This window comes from Pelodiscus sinensis, unplaced genomic scaffold (assembly GCF_049634645.1).
Source record: "Pelodiscus sinensis isolate JC-2024 unplaced genomic scaffold, ASM4963464v1 ctg116, whole genome shotgun sequence".
Taxonomy (NCBI): Eukaryota; Metazoa; Chordata; order Testudines; family Trionychidae; genus Pelodiscus; species Pelodiscus sinensis.
In genome coordinates this window covers 80285-100039 of record NW_027465819.1, presented here as the reverse complement: position 1 = coordinate 100039, position 19755 = coordinate 80285, and the positions used below count along the sequence as shown (strand labels likewise).

Sequence of the window (19755 nt, the reverse complement as noted above, 5' to 3'; positions counted from 1 at the left end):
CCATACCCTGCCTTCCTCATGCCCACCCCTCCTTTCAACCCCTCTTCTGCTGGCACCCACTGCTTCTCTCTCCTCTGCCATCCTCTTGCCTCCATTGTCCCTGCCTTCTCCCACCTGCACTGACACCTTCCCCCCGCCCTTTTCCCCCTGGCATTTGTCTCTCCTCCACCCTGCCCCTTGGTGCCATCCCCTTCGTCTCCTGCCCTGTCCCCCTCCCCTCAGCACAAGCCCCTTTCTCTTCTCACCCTCCCTTCCCCTTAGTTCTCCCCATGCTCCTTCCCTCACCTGCCTTCGATGTGGAAAGCAGTTTGCAGGGTTGAAACTGGGCTGTGATGCTCTTTTTATTACCACAGTCCCAGCCCCATCTGTTCCCGGGGTGGGACCAAATGCTGGGACTGGTGCAGAGGCCACCAGTGGTGCTATTTTTAGTACCTCAGTACCCGTGGGCTGCTTGGCTCCAGCTGGAGTCAAGCGGCAGGTGCATGAGACCTGCTCCAGTGAGGCTTCCCTGGCTGGAACGCACCTTGTGGGGCTGCTGCTTGACTCCAGCTGGAGCTGGGGCCACCCGCAGGGACCTGGTCCATGGTACTAAAATATAGCACCGTGGGCAGCCTCTGCTGCCGTCCCAGCACTGGCCACCCCCAAACATACCCTGCCCTGCAGCGCCCCAGCCGGGCTCTGCATGGGTCCTGCTGGGACTCCAAGGCAGCCCAGAGGAGGTGGAGGTGGTGCTGCTGGATCAGGACCCCATGTGGCAGAGGCAGTCCCATGGAGGGGAGGGAGGGGTTGGGAGAGGGAAGGGGGGGGCCGCACACCACTGGTAGCTGGCCTGGATACCTTACACACTCTGCTGGGGGGAGGAGGCTGTGTGCTGCATGAGGAGCAATGACATGGCACAGTGTTTCTTCCCACAAGCCGGTGTCCCCATCAAGTAATGACATGTCTGATGGGGCTTTCCGGGACATTTCACTACTTGATGAGGCACCGGGACAGAGATTTAAATTTGGGGCGGCTGTGGAAAACTCAGGACATATGGTCAGCATAATACTGGGTGCTTCACTGAATCGCCCTGACTACCTTTTAAACTTGGGTGCTGTTCCCATAGAAAAGCAAGTGAGAGCTAGGAACTGAGTTAATGCTGGAACAGAGAGCTGGGGAAACCAGAGCGTAGTACTGTGTGTGTGCGTAGTGTGGCAGCCTGAGAGCAGATGGCTGCCGAGGCCTGATCTTAGTCAGTGTGTGGGAGGAAGGTGGGCGCCAGCCCACCCACATCTAAAGGACCCTCTCCCCCAGCCTATGGGGAGGGTCCACAGAGTCCAGATAACCAACCAATTACCTGGGACAAAGTGAAAACAGAAACGGGTGTGAGGGTCAAAGGGCTAAAACAAGGGACCCAGATGGGGACACTAAGCAAAGAACCCTGGACAGCGCCCACTACCCCTTGAAGGTTTTGAGAGAGCCAGCGGACGCCGCCCAGTGGAACTCTGCCCGGATATGTGAGCGGATGCAGGAATGGAAATAGGCTTCATAGTCACAGTCCCCTCCCCCAGCCAACCTCTGCTCCCTGGTTTAGTAAATTGCCAGGAGGAGGTCCCATGTCTTTGTGGGCCATGGATGGGATGTGTGTAAATTAACAGGTGAGGGGAGAAGTGCAGCCAGAACCTCAACAAGAGGTTCTGGAAGAGCTGAAAGAGGGGCTGTAGACCTGTGCCAGAGTCTCCCTTATGCCACAGAAGGGGCAAGTGTCGGGAAGGGGGGGTGAACCGTGCCAAGTACACTCCCCGTGCTCACAGCTCATTGCAGGAGGAAGAATGGTAGTGCGAATTAGGAGCTTTAATTCGACCTACCTAGTCCATGTCGCGTGTAACCGCGGGCAGGTAGTTCGAACTACGGGACATTTAAAAATGGCGATGCCCGGGAACATGCAAATAAAGCCCGGGATATTTAAATCCCAGGCTTCATTTGCAAGTTTGAATGCCTACATTAGCCACCCTAGTTTGAACTAGGGTGGCAGTGTAGACATACCCATAGAGACAGGCCCACCGGGGCTCCCCACCCTCTATTGGTGGTAGGAGGTCCTGCCACTTGGTGTCTGGGTGGGACACGAGGGTGGGGACGTGCAGCGTGTGAAGTACGAGTATGTACAGGTGAATGTTTGGAAGGGGACTGACTGCAACGCGTGAAGCTGGCTCAGGTGATGAGGGGGAGGTGGTCGGGAAGGTACGTGGGGCTGGGGAGGCCAGGGGGTAGAGTGCACCCTCTCACAGGACTCCGTTTAGGTACACCCAAGCACCAAGCAGTGGGCAGCAAAGCGTCCTTCACCTGCGCTGACTGTCAGGAGTTCGTTCCAGAGAACCCTGCAAGCATCGGTGTCAGTCCGATCCGGGGAGAACAGAGAGGCATAGAAGGCACGAGCCCTCTCACGCATCTCTACTGGATCCGTGAGGGGGGTGCCATCCTCCGCCAGAAGGCAGACAATGTGATTTTAGCCTCCCCCTTTTTCTCCAGGGTTGAGTTAAAGCAGTGGAAGTACTCTGCTACCAGCACCCAAAGCCACAGCCAGCTGACAGTTCTGGGGATGCAATTCCAACCCAGGGTCACCCATCCAGAACACACCATACGATCCATCGTCTATAGCCAAGCCCTTCGATACAACCGCATCTGCTCTAATCCCACTGACAGAGACCAGAAACTTCAGGATCTCTACCAAGCATTTATAAACCTCCACTACCCACCCGGAGAAATAAAAATGCAAATTGAAAGAGCCAGACGAATACCTAGAAACCAACTACTTCAAGACAGACCCAAGAAAACCAACAATAGAACACCACTTGTCATCACCTACAGCTCCCAACTTAAACCTGTCCAACACATTATCAATAAACTACAGCCTATACTGGAACAGGATACTAAACTGGACATACCACACTAATACCGACTCTGGTATCTTCCCTTGCAACAAACCCCGTTGCCAGCTTTGTCCACATATTCACTCTGCTGATACCATTATTGGACCCAACCAAGTGAGTTATAAGATCAAGAACACATATTCCTGCGCATCCAGAAATATAATTTATGCAATTATGTGCCAAAAGTGTCCGTCTGCTACGTACATTGGACAAACGTCTCAGACACTTCGCCAAAGGATCAATGCCCACAAAACAGATATCAGACAGGATCACAAAGAAAAACAGTTTCTTGCCATTTCAACCAGAAAGGACATTGTCTCAACGACTTAATTACCTGCATCCTGCTTCAAGAGCCTTTTAAGACTGCACTTGAAAGAGAATCCTCTGAACAGTTATTCATGCTAAAATTCGACACTTTACACCTGAGTCTGAACAAAGGATCTAGTTATCTTACCCATTACAAAGATAGCTTCCCCAATTATCACCGCTAATATCATTAGTTCACAGACATTTACCTTACCCTTGCTCTAGACATATCTAAGTATAACTTTCAGAGCACAAACTTATTTACGCCCTGAGCTCCATTTCTCCATGCTGCTTGTAATGATTAGAACTGGGAGCACTGGCTGTGGGGAATCTGGACGCACAGGAAACAGGAAGGAGGGGGGAGGAGATGGGCCAGGCCTGAGTGAGATCTACAGAGGGAGCAGCAGCAGCTTTGTAAAGAGGTTTCACCTTTGGTAAATAAAGGCCTGTTGAAGTTTGTTACTACCTTGCTTGCATGATACAACATTTTGGTGACAAGGACGGATCTTCTGCCTCTGAACCCACCTGCACCCTTTCTGCAAAGCCCAGGTGAGCTCCAATTGTTTTTACTGCCTGGATCCATATGTTTGAGACTTATCTGCTTGCAATCGGTGCTACAGCGATTTCTGAAGTAAGAAAGCATGCTCTGCTAGTCCACTGCCTTGGAGCAGAAGATCAGCATATATTTTACACTTTTCCCCTTGCAGATGATAAATATGAGACTGCACTCATTGCATTAAAGAACTTTTTTGTGCCAAAAGTGAATGTAGTAGCTACTCGCTATAGATTTCACCAGTGTGAGCAGAAACCAGGGGAGACTATAATGCAGTATGTTGCTTCTGAGGAGTCTGATTGTAACTTGTGACTTTGGGAATATGGCAGATGAGATGATTAGAGACCAGCTCATTGAGAAAACATCCATGCTTCGTGTAAGAGAACACTTGCTTCTAGAACCACAACTCACACTGGAAAAAGCAATAACCATTGCTACCCAGATTGTCAGCTATAGCAGAAGCCAAAATAATGAGCATGGATACAGGAGGCCCAGTCCAGGCTGTGACTCCTTTGCAGAAAAGTCCACTATTGCTGCAGACAGACAATCACAAGGGGAAAACTAATGAAAAACCACAGAATCAGCAAATTCAAAGCACAGCAAAAGCATGCTTTCGCTGTGGCTCCCCACAATACCTTGCAATCTACACAAGATGTCCTGCCAAAGAAGCTCAGTGCAATCACTGCAAAAAGATTGGGCATTTTGCTAAGATATGCCACAGTAGCCGGTCCAATCAACAGGTGCATGCAGTTACAATACCAGATGTTACTGTGCTGAGTGTGGACAAAGTCACTACTGCACATATTCCAGAACAGATAAGGTGCACTGTAAATGTTTCTGCCACATCTTCAGGCAAATCACATCCTATTCAGCTAATGTTGGACACTGGTTCAGCAATATCTATACTACCTGATTCCATCAATTTGCATTACTTTAAAGATGTGCCTCTTACTGAACCCAAACTGCACTTGGTGTGCTATTTGAAAAACCAAATTCCAGTACATGGCTGCCTGTCAGCAACAGTGACTTTTGGTGAGTGCTGTGTAACTGCAGAGTTCTACATTGTCCACAAAAGCACTTCTGTCCTTGGCAGAGATTTATTGGCTGCTTTAAACCTCAGGGTAGTTAATGGACGATTTGATCTTCCTCAGCAAAGCATTCTTGCAGTACACACACCAGTTTCAGCTGGGACCCAAGACCAGGTTGAGGAGAAACTTGGCTGTGCTTATGGGTTTGTGCATAAAGTTAAAATGCAACATAATGTGATGCCTGTACGACAGAAGTTACAGCGCTTACCATTTTCAGTCAGGGAAGCTGTTTCAGAGGAACTTAAAAAACTTGTTCAAAAAGACATTATTGAAGATGGAATGGGTTTCACCTATAGTAGTGACACAAGAAGGATGGAGGCATTCGCCTTTGTGTGGACGTAAGAGAGCCAAATAAAGCTATTGTGATTGACAGCCACACTCTTCCTCACATTAAAGAAGTATTTGCAGAACTCCATGGAGCAAAGATGTTTTCTGCTTTTGATTTGCAGAGCGCATACCACCAGGTTATAGTTCATGAAGATAGCAGAGACCTCACAGCATTTATTACACATGAGGGACTATTTTGTTTTAAACGGGTTCCATACGGTCTTGCATCTGCCCCAAGTGCCTTCCAAAAAATGATGTAATTGATTCTGAAGAAACAACATGGAGTTCAGTGATATCTGGATGATATTATCGTGTTTGGAAATACTTCTGAGGAGCATGACAATAATCTGCAATTTGTACTAAACTGCATCAGCACAGCAGGCCTCAAGCTCAATATGTCTAAATGCAAATGTAGACAAACAGAACTCTCCTTTCTGGGGCATACAATTTCACCAGCTGGACTAAAACCTGATCCAGACCATATCCTAGCAGTTTCAAATGCTCCTCCTCCAACAGATTTGCAAACCTTATGTTCCTTCTTGGGTCTAACCTCCTGGAATGCAAAATTCATTCCCAATTATGTTTCTGTCATTGAACCATTACAAGAATTACTACGGAGAAGTTCAACCTTGGTATGGACAACGGATGCACAAGCTAGTTTGGAAACTGTGCAAGACTTGATTGTACATAGTCCAATACTTGCACTATTCAGTCCTGCATTGCCCACCACTATGTAGCACTTTAAAGACTAACAAGATGGTTTATTAGGTGATGAGCTTTCGTGGGCCAGACCCACTTCCTCAGATCAATATGTGGAAGAAAATCGGCACAACCATATATACCAAAGTGACACAATCAAAAAAATGAACGCATATGAAATTGACAAATCAAATTTTAGAACAGAGTGGGGGAAGGTTAGTGTCTGAGAGGTAATGACATTGGGGGTGATAATTGGGGAAGATATCTTTGTAATGGGTGAGATAATTAGAGTCTTTGTTTAAACCCATGCATAAAGGGTCAAATTTAAGGATGAATAGCAATTCTGAAGCTTCTTGTTGAAGTCTGGAGTTAAAGTCTCTTTGAAGCAATATGCATGTTTTAAGGTCATTGAGGGAATGGTCAGTCTGGCTGAAATGGCAAGCAACCACTTTCTCTCTGTGAGGGAGTCTGATGTCTCTTTTGTGGGCATTGATTCTTTGGCAAAGTGTCTGAGAAGTTTGTCCAATGTACATAGCAGACGGACACTTTCGGCACACGATAGCATAGATTATATTTCTGGATGAACAGGAATATGTGTTCTTGATCTTATAATAGGCATGGTTAGGTCCAATAATGGTATCAGCAGAGTGAATATGTGGACAAAGCTGGCACCAGGGTTTGTTGCAAGGGAAAGTTCCAGGGTTGGTATTAGTGTGGTATGTCCTGTGGTTGTTGGTAAGAATCATCCTGAGGTTAGGTGGTTGTCTATAGGAGACTATGGGTCTGTCTCCCAGAGCCTCTCGGAGTGTAGAATCCTGTTCCAGTGTAGGTTGTAGTGTATTGATAATGCGTTGGACGGGTTTAAGTTGGGGGCTATAGATGATAAGTGGTGTTCTATTGTTGGTTTTCCTGGGCTTGTCTTGAAGTAGATGGTTTCTGGGTATTCGTCTGGCTCTTTCAATTTGTTTTTTTATTTCTCTGGGTGGGTAATGACATTAGGGGTGATAATTGGGGAAGCTATCTTTGTAATAGGTGAGATAATTAGAGTCTTTGTTTAAACTCATACATAAAGGCTACGTCTAGACTGGCATGATTTTCTGCAAATGCTTTTAACAGAAAAGTTTTCTGTTAAAAGCATTTGTGGAAAAGAGCGTCTAGATTGGCACGGACGCTTTGCCGCAAAAGCACTTTTTGCGGAAAAGCATCTGCACCAATCTAGACGCGCTTTTGCGCAAGAAAGCTCCGATCACCATTTTCACGATCGGGGCTTTTTTGCGCAAAACAAATCTGAGCTGTCAACACAAACGGGAGCAGCATAGTATTTCCACGAGAAGCACCGATTTCTTACATGAGATCGTCAGTGTTCTTGCGGAAATTCAAGCGGCCAGTGTAGACAGCTGGCAAGTTTTTCTGCAAAAGCAGCTGCTTTTGCTGAAAAACTTGCCAGTCTAGACACAGCCAAAGTGTCAAATTTAAGCATGAATAACAATTCTGAAGCTTCTCTTTGAAGTCTGGAGTTAAAGTCTCTTTGAAGCACTCCACTTCTGGATGGAAAGTCTTAAGAGGAAACCCTGCCCTGGACCTGGAGTTGAGGGTGGGTATGGGGGGGCCAGGGTGAAACCCTCTGAACCAGAGGTGGGGCATCCAGGCAGCCAAATGTGAGGTGGAGAACCTTCATCTATCAGAATGGGCTTCCCCTCCTCGTTTGCAGAACTGCGCAGCTAAACTGTTAGAAGCCAAATCTGACTGGCATGCATGTGTGTCAGAAACTGCCATGGGGAGCCAATTGTGACGGCAGCTGTTTGTGACGTCACACCAGCCCTGCCCCCGGGACTATGGAATCGTCGAATAGCCGGTGAGAATTCACCAGTCCATTGACTGCTCCGTGAACTGACATTGAAAATCCCCGCCTCAGCCCCGCCCCCTCCAGCTCTGCTTTCCCTGGCCGGCACCTGTGCCTCAGTTTCCTCCTCTGCATCAACTCCCTCCCACCGCCCCGAGCACTCGCCGCTCCCCCTTTCCTGGATCTGGCACCTGTCGTCCCCCCCCCCCCCCACTCCCTTCTGGTCCCGAGCAGGATCCAGGCTGCGCTTCAGCCCGACGGGCAACACCTGCTCCCCCAGGCCACCCCCGCCTAGCCATGGCTGCACCCCGAGAGGTGCGCCATGGCCAGGCACTCCTGCCTGGCTCCAGCCAGGCGGGCTTAGGAGTGGGAGAGAGGATAGAGGGAGCCGCAGTGGCCTGTGGGAGATGGAGGCCGGCACAACTACATTTCCCAGCAGCCACTGCGGGGTCAGGAGCACGTGAGAGGTGCACAGTGGCCAGTGCAGGGTGCGGTGCGTCCTGATTGGGTGGGGGAGGCTTTGGGTAAACTGCCATTTGGTAAGCAAGGCGGAAATGGAAGTGGGTGCAAGAGGAAGTGGCGATGCTGTGCCAGATGTTTCCTGGGAGTTGTAGTTTCCTGGGAGTGTGCTACCTTCGCGGGGAGTTTCTTCCTGGCAAGTCCCGGACAGAGCCCGCCCCATGGCAGCCTGGGCCCCTCAGTGCCCCTGTCTGCCACCGCCCCAGAGGCAGCAGCACGGCAGAGGCAATACGTGGGGTGGGGGTGCACAATGATGCAGGAACCGACAGAGCCAGGTTTGTCCATGAGCGTGGGGTCCCTCAGGCAGTGGGCTGGGGGATTGGGTTGGGGCAGAGGATCCGGAGATAAATAAGGGCACGTGGGGGTGAGAGGAGGAGAGGAGAGGAGAGGAGAGGAAGGAACCAGCCAACCAACCAAATGGATGAGGAGCGGAAAAGAGGCACAGAGGAGAAAGAGACGGGGGGTGGGGGGCGAGGAGCCTGCAGGGGGGAGGGTGTTAAGGACTGCTAACACCATGAAGGAACCCCAGGAGGGCAAGGAGTCTGGTGAGAAGGGGGAAGGAAGTGACCCAGGGCAGTGAGGGTGGGGGGGGCCACACAAATTAATTTAGCATTTTAGGGGGGGGTGGTATCACAAATGTTGAGAACCCCTGCTGTAATCCATGTTCCAGCAATCCCTTACATAAAAATGTGATGTTAAACTCATGTATGTTTTACCCTAGAAATACACAAACCTTTTAATTTTGAAATAAATCTAAATGCCTAGTGTTCTGTTCATATTCTTTTGAGCAGGTGTTGCAGTTTATTCATATTTAACAGCTTATGGTTTAATTTATCAGCACTTATCAGCTCAGAGGTATTGCTCACTGCTTGCCGGTTAGGGGCTAAGCTCACCACACCAGATTTAGTGGTTTTCTCTAGGAATGTCAATGTACAGTCGACTACGCGATTAACCAATAACCCTAAGGCTGTGTCTACACTGGCAAGTTATTCCGGAAAATCGGCCACTTTTCTGGAAAAACTTGCCAGCTGTCTACACTGGCCGCTTGAATTCCGGAAAAGCACTGACGATCTAATGTAAAATCATCAGTGCTTTTCCGGAAAAACTATGCTGCTCCCGTTAGGGCAAAAGTCTTTTTCCGGAAAACTGTTCCGGAAAAGGGCCAGTGTAGACAGCACAGTAGTGTTTTCCGCAAAAAAGCCCCGAGCGCGAAAATGACGATCGGGGCTTTTTTGCGGAAAAGCGTGTCTAGATTGGCCACGGACGCTTTTCCGGAAAAAGTGCTTTTCCGGAAAAGCGTTGTGGAAGAAAACATTGTCCTTACTCTGAGTTTGTAAGCAACAAGTAGCCAGAGGCAGTTTTATTACGAGCTGCAGCAAGGGAAAAACTGGTTCGGGCAAGGGGGGGGAACCCCCCCCCCCGAGGCAGATCTTCGAATACAAGCAATTATGAAGCAGTTTATATACTGTCTATTAGATATAATAACAATAACAATTAGTCTCCTTCCCATTACAAACACCAATGGCTAACAGTTATCTAGTTCCACCCAGATGCTCCTTATCTCAAGGTCCCTACCAGAGTCAGCATTCTATCCTTATCTCCGTATGGAGGCGAGAGGCAAAGGCAGCGTCTAATTACAGATCTCGCGTTGTCAGGCCACAGACTTAGCCTGACTCTTGCTCTCTTGTTAACAAGACCAAGATGGCTGCACACAAATTCCCTTATTATGCCAATCTAGACGTGCTTTTCCGAAAATGCTTTTAACAGAAAACTTTTCCGTTAAAAGCATTTCTGGAAAATCATGCCAGTGTAGACGTAGCCTAAATGTATTGGTTAATCCTGTCGATTTCACGCATTCTCCCCTCTCACCCACTGCCTCTATCAGAGGCAGCAAGGAGGGAGGAGGCGTGAGCTGATGCCTGTGGGAAGCCAGCTTTTAAGTCAGCTTGTCACAAGAGGGTGCGGTTGTACAGTTGATCAGGCTGCACTACAAGGCACATTGGGTCAGCTTCACAGAACAAAAAACCCACAGTAGCTCAAATATACCTTTAACAAGTTTTATTGCAAGCAATTCAGGAGCAATTTTAAAAGCGATATATCTGTCTAGTAATTAGCAATTAAAAGGCAGGTTAAAAGCTAAGGTTTTTTTGAATAGTTAACAGTCTAAATCTAATCTCTAACCCAATTTAGCAGCCTAATTCTTAATCCAGTTTAACACACACGCTCTCATACACACATCCCACTTGCCCTCTGGGGCTGGCCAAACCCAGGTAATGTTGGTAAATTTGGTTGAGGCGAAAGTCCGACACACACGTCACCCCAATATGCCGAATCGATGGACTCAAAGGGTGTATCTAAACTACATGGCTCCATCGATGGAGCCATGTAGATTAGGCTGATCGGCAAAGGGAAATGAAGCCGCGATTTAAATAATCACGGCTTCATTTAAATTTAAATGGCTGCCGCGCTGAGCCGACAAACAGCTGATTAGCTGTTTGTCGGCTCAGCGCGCTAGTCTGGATGCTCCCGGGCTGACATGAAAGCCTTTTATCAACCTCCCCGTTATGCCTCGTAGGATGAGGTTTACCAGAGAGGTCAACAAAGGGCTTTCACGTCGGCGCGGGAGCGTCCAGACTAGCGCGCTAAGCCAACAAACAGCTGATCAGCTGTTTGTCAGCTCAGTGCAGCAGCCATTTAAATTTAAATGAAGCCGCGATTATTTAAATTGCGGCTTCATTTCCCTTTGCCAAACAAACAAATCTACATGGCTCCGTCATGGTGTGGTATATATCCCCTCGGCAGGGGCCAGTCAAATGGAACAATGTCCACTGGTTGCACACAGCCTGGGTGGGGTGATGTCATACCCTCTGTGACGGCGCGTTGGGGTTCCCCCGTCTTCTGCACCCCGAAATGGCACAAACAGACTGCACCAGCCAGGGGAATAGAGGAAGTTCATTGCCTCTCCAGGATACAGCACAGCACAGATGTAGTCTGGTCACAGATCTGGGCTAGGATGCCTCAGGCCCCCTTGAGATGGGGGAGACTGGGCCCCTAAACTCCAGCCCCTTCCCTTAGGCTCTCCTCCATGCTCTCAGACAGCCAGCAACCCACTAACTAACTTCCAGCCCTGCCTCCCAGCCAGGGCAGCATTCCACCTTCCTTTGTTCCTCTCCATGGGGGGGTGTCTGGCCACTGGTTTGCATAGTGACTCATCCTGTTTTGCTGGGTCGTGGTACCCACGGCAGCCAGTGGGGGTTACCCCAGAGCCAGCAGCATAGAAACCAGCCAGGTACCCCCACTACGTCACACCCTCCTTCTTGCTAGTGTGACCACAACCCATCTTGAGGCGCCCTGCTCGCATCACCCAGTTCTGCTTGCCTCGCCACAAGTGATAAACAATAGAATGTCCTTGACTAGGTCTCTCCCCTGTTATTCCTTCTTTTCTGGAACGTTGCCTCCTTCTGTACCGTTTTGTTTCCTCAGCAGACACGGTCTTTTCTTTCACACAGTCCTTTCTCTCGAAGTTGTAAACAAGTCCATAATCCTCCAGGGCACTGACTCGAACCTTAGTATGGCCTCTCTTCAGCTCACGTACTGTTATTTGTCATGCCAAACATTCACCCGAGCCATGATTCGTGACAAGCGCCCCGCAAGCATTGGATCGGCCTGTTCCCCCACCTCTGTGCTGCTGCCTCTGATACAGAGGAAGCAGTATAGTAGGAGGAGGCAGGTGGGAGCTGATATGCATGAGCACTGTGTGTGGTGGCTTCATGGACCCACCTGTCAATCCCCTTGCTGCCTCTTCTAGAGGCAAGAGAGGTCAGGCAGGAGCTGGTGCTGGCTTGGCAGAGCTGCCTGCCTGTCCACGCTGCTGCCTGTATCAGCTCCTGTCCACAGGGGGGCCAAGGTCCCTGCGGGCAGAGGCTGATCCGGCAAGCAGCCTGTGTCTGCCAGCAGTTTGGATGCCTGGTGGACAGGAGCTGCTGCCATCCTGCGCTGTTGCCTTTGTATCAGAGGCAGCCATGTGGGGCTGCAGGCAGCTGGGCTGCATAGGAAGCTGGTTTTGAAACTAGCTGCCCTTGTGGACCAACCCCGCCTGCCACCCCACAGTGAGGCAGCAGCACAGAGTGGCCAGGGGGCTCCCTGGAATGGAGCCGGAGCGCACTGGCTGCTGCCCCTGCCCTCGGGGACTGTGTAATAGTTGTGTAACTGCTAATAGTCGATGCAGTTACATGAGGATTCAATTACCCGATAGCTAACATCCCTAAGACAAGAGAAGTCCTGTGGCACCTTACGATTTATTGGAACATCGGCTTTCGTGGGCAACGACCCACTTCGTCAGAGGCATGTAGTGGAAACTCCAGAGGAATCTGCCATTTGGAAGTACTCCTTCCCTCCCCCCCCGCCTTTGCTGAATCTATTTCATAGAGGCAGCAAGGTGGGGGGGGATTGACTAGTCGACATTACTATCTGATAAGCCAGTCCCCGAGTTGCGAACGGTTGACTTAGGACCGTTCACAGTTACGAGCAAAGCTGTCATAAACGGCGGACCCCGCGTTACGAACGCGATCTGTGCTTATGAGCAGCGCGGTCGCGTGTAACTCTATGGGGTCCGACTTACGAATGAACCGAGTTACGACCAATTGCTTGGTCTGTAACTGGTTCATTAGTCAGGAAGAGGCTGTAGTTGACTAGTCTTCAACATCCTTAGCATGGAGATCGACTAGAAAACATTGCCGGGCAGAGTGTCAGTGCAGTGACTCCAACAGTAGCATGTGGATACAGACGCAAACCTGCCCCTTGCTCTAGGGGCCAAGCAAGCAGGGCCATGCACATGCCTGTAGTGCTGGGGACTCCAGACCCAGGCCTGGCCTGAGAAGTGTGCAGAGAGGGGGTGTGACAGTCAGACAGGGCCATGGCAGTGCGTTCCTGCATGTGAGCATTTGGCAAGGTGTGTGGCTTTTGCACGGGCATGTGTGCGTGACGTGTTCCAGTCAGATGGATACTCGGGTCCCACTCCTGGAGAGCAACACCCCTCCTGTCTCGAGCCGGAGCCTGCAATGGCCCAGACAGTCTGAGAGGGCCAGAGGGAAGAGCCAGGCGGGACAGGGACTTGGGCTCAGGGCCCCACCCGTGACTGCAGTGGGAGCTGGCAGACACTGAGATGGACACACGCCCTCTCAGGGGGTCTCTCATTTTGACAGTCACACATGGGAACCCCACTCGGTCTCCCATGATGCACTGATGCGGGCAGGGGGATTGTAACTCCTGTGGCGTGTTCTGGCATGAGGCAGGAGCTGTGCGTCTCACATCCCTGGCAGGGCAACAAACAGCAGTCACGTGGGTGCTGTGAGCTCTCACAATGTAGCGTCCTGCCAACATGTGTGGCGCGGTGGACACCTGTCCCACGGACTGGAAGTGACGTTTGCTCAGTCCACAGCCTGACAGCAACCGACTGGGAACCGTGACCGGAAGGTGCCCAGGTACGAGCGCTCAGCTGGTGCCAGGTCAGCGAGTGGTAGGCAGGAGACACGGGGCCAGGCGGGACGGGTTCAGACACGGGGTGCCTGGCTGGGACAGCGACTGGGGTTGGAGGTTTCCTGCGGCGGTGCAGCCAGCGTAGCCCACCAGCTCCCGTGGTACGTGGGGCAGAGGAAGGACAGCAGAGTGAGGCTGGAACCGCTCCAACAAGGCACCATTCTGCTTATGGTTGCCAGGTGTCCGGTTTTGAACTGGACGGTCCAGGGTTTCAGCTTTTTCTTCGGGAAACAAATTGAGAAAATATAAATGTCCGCGAAAGCGGCAAGGACTTCTGTGCCACAGGGCTCCTCGCTGCTTTTGCAGATTCAGACTAACGCGGCTACTCCTCTGATAAATGTCTGGTATTTTCTAAATCAGATGGAATGCAGATTGTGATGTCATGTCAGGCGTGTCTGGTATTTTCTAAATCAGATGGAATGCAGATTGTGATGTCATGTCAGGCGTGTCTGGTATTTTCTAAATCAGATGGAATGCAGATTGTGATGTCATGTCAGGCGTGCCTGGTATTTTTGGTGAAACCATCTGGCAACCCTAGCTCTGCTCCTTGCTTGGCCGGGGTTGTCCTGACGTCACAGGGAGCGTGTTCCCCAGGAAATCCGGGCAGTGCAGCGGCTTCCGGTCCGCGCCACCCGGCCCCAAGGGAGCGGCGGCGGGAGGCAGCAGGGAGGTCAGAGCGTGACGCTGCCCCGCCCGGATCTCAGCCCTTGGGCGCCCCAGTGTGCACCCCGCCTGGCCGGGCCGCTCCCCTGTAGCTCCGCCCCCAGCGCTGAGCCCCGCCCGGCCGGGCCGCTCCCCTGTAGCTCCGCCCCCAGCGCTGAGCCCCGCCCGGCCGGTCCGCTCCCCTGTAGCTCCGCCCCCAGCGCTGAGCCCCGCCCGGCCGGGCCGCTCCCCTGTAGCTCCGCCCCCAGCGCTGAGCCCCGCCCGGCCGGGCCGCTCCCCTGTAGCTCCGCCCCCAGCGCTGAGCCCCGCCCGGCCGGGCCGCTCCCCTGTAGCTCCGCCCCCAGCGCTGAGCCCCGCCCGGCCGGGCCGCTCCCCTGTAGCTCCGCCCCCAGCGCTGAGCCCGCTGCCTCGTGGCCGGGCTGGGTGTGAAGCTGCCGCTGCCCGCTACGAACAGCAGCGCGCTGCTAGTGACGTCATTGCCCTGGCGCGGTGCATGCAAATGATGGAAGGGGGGGGGGGTACATTCTATCGGCTCCCATCAGGCTGGAACACTGAGTGGTCCAGCGAGTGACACGTGGGTTCCAGGGTTTGTCGTGCACAAACGGGTCCCAGGCTCCGTCATTAATGGCAGGGGCGGGGCCTGGTCTGGGGGCGGGGCCACTGACTGGCAGGAACTCAGCTGGGACACAGAAGTGAGCAGCAGGAAACTCCTCAGGGTCTCCGGAAAACCCTCGTGTGGCCCCTCTCGGCTTGTGAACGGGACACAGCAGAGGAAGCCACCCCCCCCCAACCCGCCTCACGCTGCTCCTCTGCACTTTATAAGGCAACAGCAGCATCAGCCTGTCCCCATACAAGCCGGCTGGGAAATTTGGTGTTGGGGGGAGCAGACTGCATGGGGCGGGGAGGAGTTTGGTGGGAGGAGAGCAGACTGCACGGGGTGGGGAGGAGTTTGGGGGTGGGGGGAGCAGACTGCAGGGGGCGGGGAGGAGTTTGGTGGGGGGGAGCAGACTGCACGGGGCGGGGAGGAGTTTGGTGGGGGGGGGAGCAGACTGCATGGGGCGGGGAGGAGTTTGGTGGGGGGGAGCAGACTGCATGGGGCGGGGAGGAGTTTGGTGGGAGGGGAGCAGACTGCATGGGGCGGGGAGGAGTTTGGTGGGAGGGGAGCAGACTGCACGGGGCGGGGAGGAGTTTGGTGGTGGAGGGAGCAGACTGCAGGGAGCGGGGAGGAGTTTGGTGGTGGGGGGAGCAGACTGCAGGGGGCGGGGAGGAGTTTGGTGGTGGGGGGAGCAGACTGCATGGGGCGGGGAGGAGTTTGGTGGTGGGGGGAGCAGACTGCATGGGGCGGGGAGGAGTTTGGTGGGAGGGGAGCAGACTGCATGGGGCGGGGAGGAGTTTGGTGGGAGGGGAGCAGACTGCACGGGGCGGGGAGGAGTTTGGTGGGAGGGGAACAGACTGCACGGGGCGGGGAGGAGTTTGGTGGTGGAGGGAGCAGACTGCAGGGAGCGGGGAGGAGTTTGGTGGTGGGGGGAGCAGACTGCATGGGGCGGGGAGGAGTTTGGTGGGGGGGAACAGACTGCATGAGGCGGGGAGGAGTTTGGTGGGGGGGGAGTAGACTGCATGAGGCGGGGAGGAGTTTGGTGGTGGAGGGAGCAGACTGCAGGGAGCGGGGAGGAGTTTGGTGGTGGGGGGAGCAGACTGCATGGGGCGGGGAGGAGTTTGGTGGGGGGGAACAGACTGCATGAGGCGGGGAGGAGTTTGGTGGGGGGGGAGCAGACTGCACGGGGCGGGGAGGAGTTTGGTGGTGGGGGGAGCAGACTGCACGGGGCGGGGAGGAGTTTGGTGGTGGGGGGAGCAGACTGCACGGGGCGGGGAGGAGTTTGGTGGTGGGGGGAGCAGACTGCACGGGGCAGGGAGGAGTTTGGTGGTGGGAGCAGACTGCACGGGGCAGGGAGGAGTTTGGTGGGGGGAGGAGCAGACTGCACGGGGCGGGGAGGAGTTTGGTGGGGGGGAGCAGACTGCACGGGGCGGGGAGGAGTTTGGTGGGAGGGGAGCAGACTGCACGGGGCGGGGAGGAGTTTGGTGGTGGGGGGAGCAGACTGCAGGGGGCGGGGAGGAGTTTGGTGGTGGGGGGAGCAGACTGCAGGGGGCGGGGAGGAGTTTGGTGGTGGGGGGAGCAGACTGCATGGGGCGGGGAGGAGTTTGGTGGGGGGGGAGCAGACTGCATGGGGCGGGGAGGAGTTTGGTGGGAGGGGAGCAGACTGCACGGGGCGGGGAGGAGTTTGGTGGTGGAGGGAGCAGACTGCAGGGGGCGGGGAGGAGTTTGGTGGTGGGGGGAGCAGACTGCATGGGGCGGGGAGGAGTTTGGTGGGGGGGAGCAGACTGCATGAGGCGGGGAGGAGTTTGGTGGTGGGGGGAGCAGACTGCATGGGGCAGGGAGGAGTTTGGTGGTGGGGGGAGCAGACTGCACGGGGCAGGGAGGAGTTTGGTGGGGGGGGAGCAGACTGCACGGGGCGGGGAGGAGTTTGGTGGGGGGAGGAGCAGACTGCACGGGGCGGGGAGGAGTTTGGTGGGAGGGGAGCAGACTGCATGGGGCGGGGAGGAGTTTGGTGGGAGGGGAGCAGACTGCATGGGGCGGGGAGGAGTTTGGTGGTGGGGGGAGCAGACTGCACGGGGCAGGGAGGAGTTTGGTGGTGGGGGGAGCAGACTGCACGGGGCGTGGAGGAGTGTGGGGGGGATCAGACTGCACGGGGCGGGGAGGAGTTTGGTGCAGGGGGAGCAGACTGCACGGGGCGGGGAGGAGTTTGGCGGGAGCAGACTGCATGGGGCGGAGAGGAGTTTGGGGGGGGAGCAGACTGCATGGGGCGGAGAGGAGTTTGGTGGGGGGGAGCAGACTGCATGGGGCGGGGAGGAGTTTGGTGGGAGGGGAGCAGACTGCACGGGGCGGGGAGGAGTTTGGTGGTGGGGGGAGCTCCAGGCTTGGCAGTGTCGGGATACTAAGCAAGTCACAGGCTTGTGGATGTGCAAATGCAGGAATTTGGGTTGGGGTATGTGAAGGGCTCAGGGCAGGGGGTTCCAGTGTTTGATAGGCTCAGATCTAGGGTCTGGGGAAGGGGGAGTGCAGGAGTGGTTGTGGCCAGATGGGGGCTTGGCCCCAATTGGGGGTTTGTTGGCCAAACTTCATTTTTAAATAAAATACTATGTTAAACACAAAAAGTTTCTGCATTGTCTTTATTTATGAGAATGGCAGGGAACCTGCCTTGAGTCAGGGGTCACTGACCCATAGAAAACTCCTTTGGGAGCAGGGGACACAATACTGGGGAGGGGTGCTAGTGGGTTCTGGGACAGGGAACAGGGTGCCAGTGGGGGCAGGGAAGAGGGGGCAGAGTGCCAGGACAGGTTTCTGCAGCAGGGCACTGGGTGCTGGGGGGGGGCAGGTTTCTGTAGTGGGGAAGGCGGGGGGACAGGTTTCTGCAGTAGGAGACGGCGCCAGAGGGAACTGGTTTCTGCAGGGGGAGGCAGGGTGCAGGGGGACAAGTTTCTGCAGAGGGGGGAAGGGTTATACAGTGGAGTGGGGGGGCAAGGGAGAGGGAACAGGGGGCAGGGGACAGGTTTGGGGCAGAGGAGAGGGAACAAGGTTGGGGACAGGGAGTTCCCTACACCAGCCACGGAGGGAAGCCTCCGACCTGCGCTCCCTCCGGACTGACGGCAGGGCAGCTGGGCTGGAGTGAAGAGAAGTGGCTGCCTGGAGAGCTGGTCATGGCGCTCAGCCAGGGTGCACCAAGCTCCACGTGGGCAGGCGCAGAGGAGAAGCCGCCGATCAGCTGGAGCGCGGGGCAGCGTCTTTCTGCTGAAAGCCACAGTCAGCTGGCTGGGGTGTTTCAGGCCTCCAGACCTCCCAGCTCCCACCATTCCTTGCAGCTACTCACCTGTGTTGTTGCTCGGTGAGTAGCTGCTCTCAAATGAGGAAATCTAATGTAAATGTACTGCTCACGCACGCAGTTCAGAAAGGGCTCAAGAGCTACTCTTAGAGCCTCAACATCTACCGGTAGATCGTGATCTATTGGTTGGTGACCATGGGGCTAAAGGCAAGAATTCCCACAGCCACAGTCGTTGGTGAGTGAGAGCTCACGCTGGGCTTTTTCTGCCGCCCTTTCAGGGAAATCAGTGTGGGGCTGTGGGCGAAGAAGAAAGAGTCCGAGATGGACTTGAGCTGCCTGGACGTGATTCTCGGAACACGTGAAGGGTCCTCAGCGTTCGGCCTTCCCATGGCTCTGTGTGAGTAAGAGATGCGTGCTTTGAAATCTTCAAGCGTCCTGGCAGTAGGTTACTTCTGAGGCAGAGAGCTTCCTGCTGGTGCACGGAGCCTGGTGGCTTGGGGACTGGTGAAGGGGCAGTAAGCGGTTCAACAGAGCGTGGATAGAGATTGAAGGCCTCCTTTCTCTCCGCGTTCGGGTAGTGGCAACGGCAGGGGATGGCCGATGGCGGGAGGCTGCGGTGCGATGGTGGGAGGAGAAGCGATGCCGCGTCCTTGTGGACTGAAACGCTAAGTTCTTTGGTTGGTTTTCCCCCTCTGCTGTGTTCGGTAGCGAGCGATAAGAAGTCAACCCTCCCGGTGTCCTCCCGTCTGGGGATGGAACGGAAACGAGAACAGCGAGCTCGGGAGCTTGGTCAAAGCGGGCAAGAACCGTCCGGCTGGGAGCGGAGCAGCCATCGCTAACACGGAGATAAGTATCGGGTCTGGAAATCTCTCGGCATACGGCACACTCGGGTCTAGGAAGGGAAGTCACGTTTGCTTCGACAGCGAGTCCGAGTGGAGATTCCCGAGGTGCTTCCTTGGTAGTGGGAGAAACAGGGCTCCCGTTTGTCAGGGCTCCCGTTTGTCAGGGGTGCTGGTTTCTCTGGAACACGGTGTCCTTCTCAGCAGACGCTTGACTCGAGGAGGAAGACGCAAGGTGGTAAGGTTTCTGGCTGCCTCTCATGTGTTTCTCTCTTGTTGCTCTCTCGTATTGGCCAATACGTTCTGTCTGTGTCTTTTGTCCTTGCTCTGGTTTTGCCGTGTCCTTGTACAGCACACTTGCAGGCATTCCAGGTGAGCATCGCCAAGGGTTAAGGGCTTAGAAGCCTACGGGAATTCTGCAGGTATGCCAGTCGCGCAAGGGAGAGCGGTGGTGCGTCATGGCTGACTGACTCAGTGTTCTTGTAGAGGGCCCGATACATAGGCGAGAGGAGGGAAAGGGCTAAAGGATAGAATTCCCACAGCCACAGTCCTTAGTGAGTGAGAGCTCACGCTGGGCTTTTTCTGCCGCCCTT

General features: G+C 54.1%; 1 long non-coding RNA gene across 1 annotated transcript; it reads left to right on the top strand.

Moving 5' to 3' along the window:
* Positions 1-862: 862 nt before the first annotated feature.
* LOC142823499 (uncharacterized) lies at positions 863-19751 on the top strand. Its single transcript, XR_012898710.1, has 3 exons — positions 863-3764; positions 18602-18720; positions 19032-19751. It is a non-coding gene; the product is annotated as an uncharacterized LOC142823499 (long non-coding RNA).
* Positions 19752-19755: the final 4 nt, after the last annotated feature.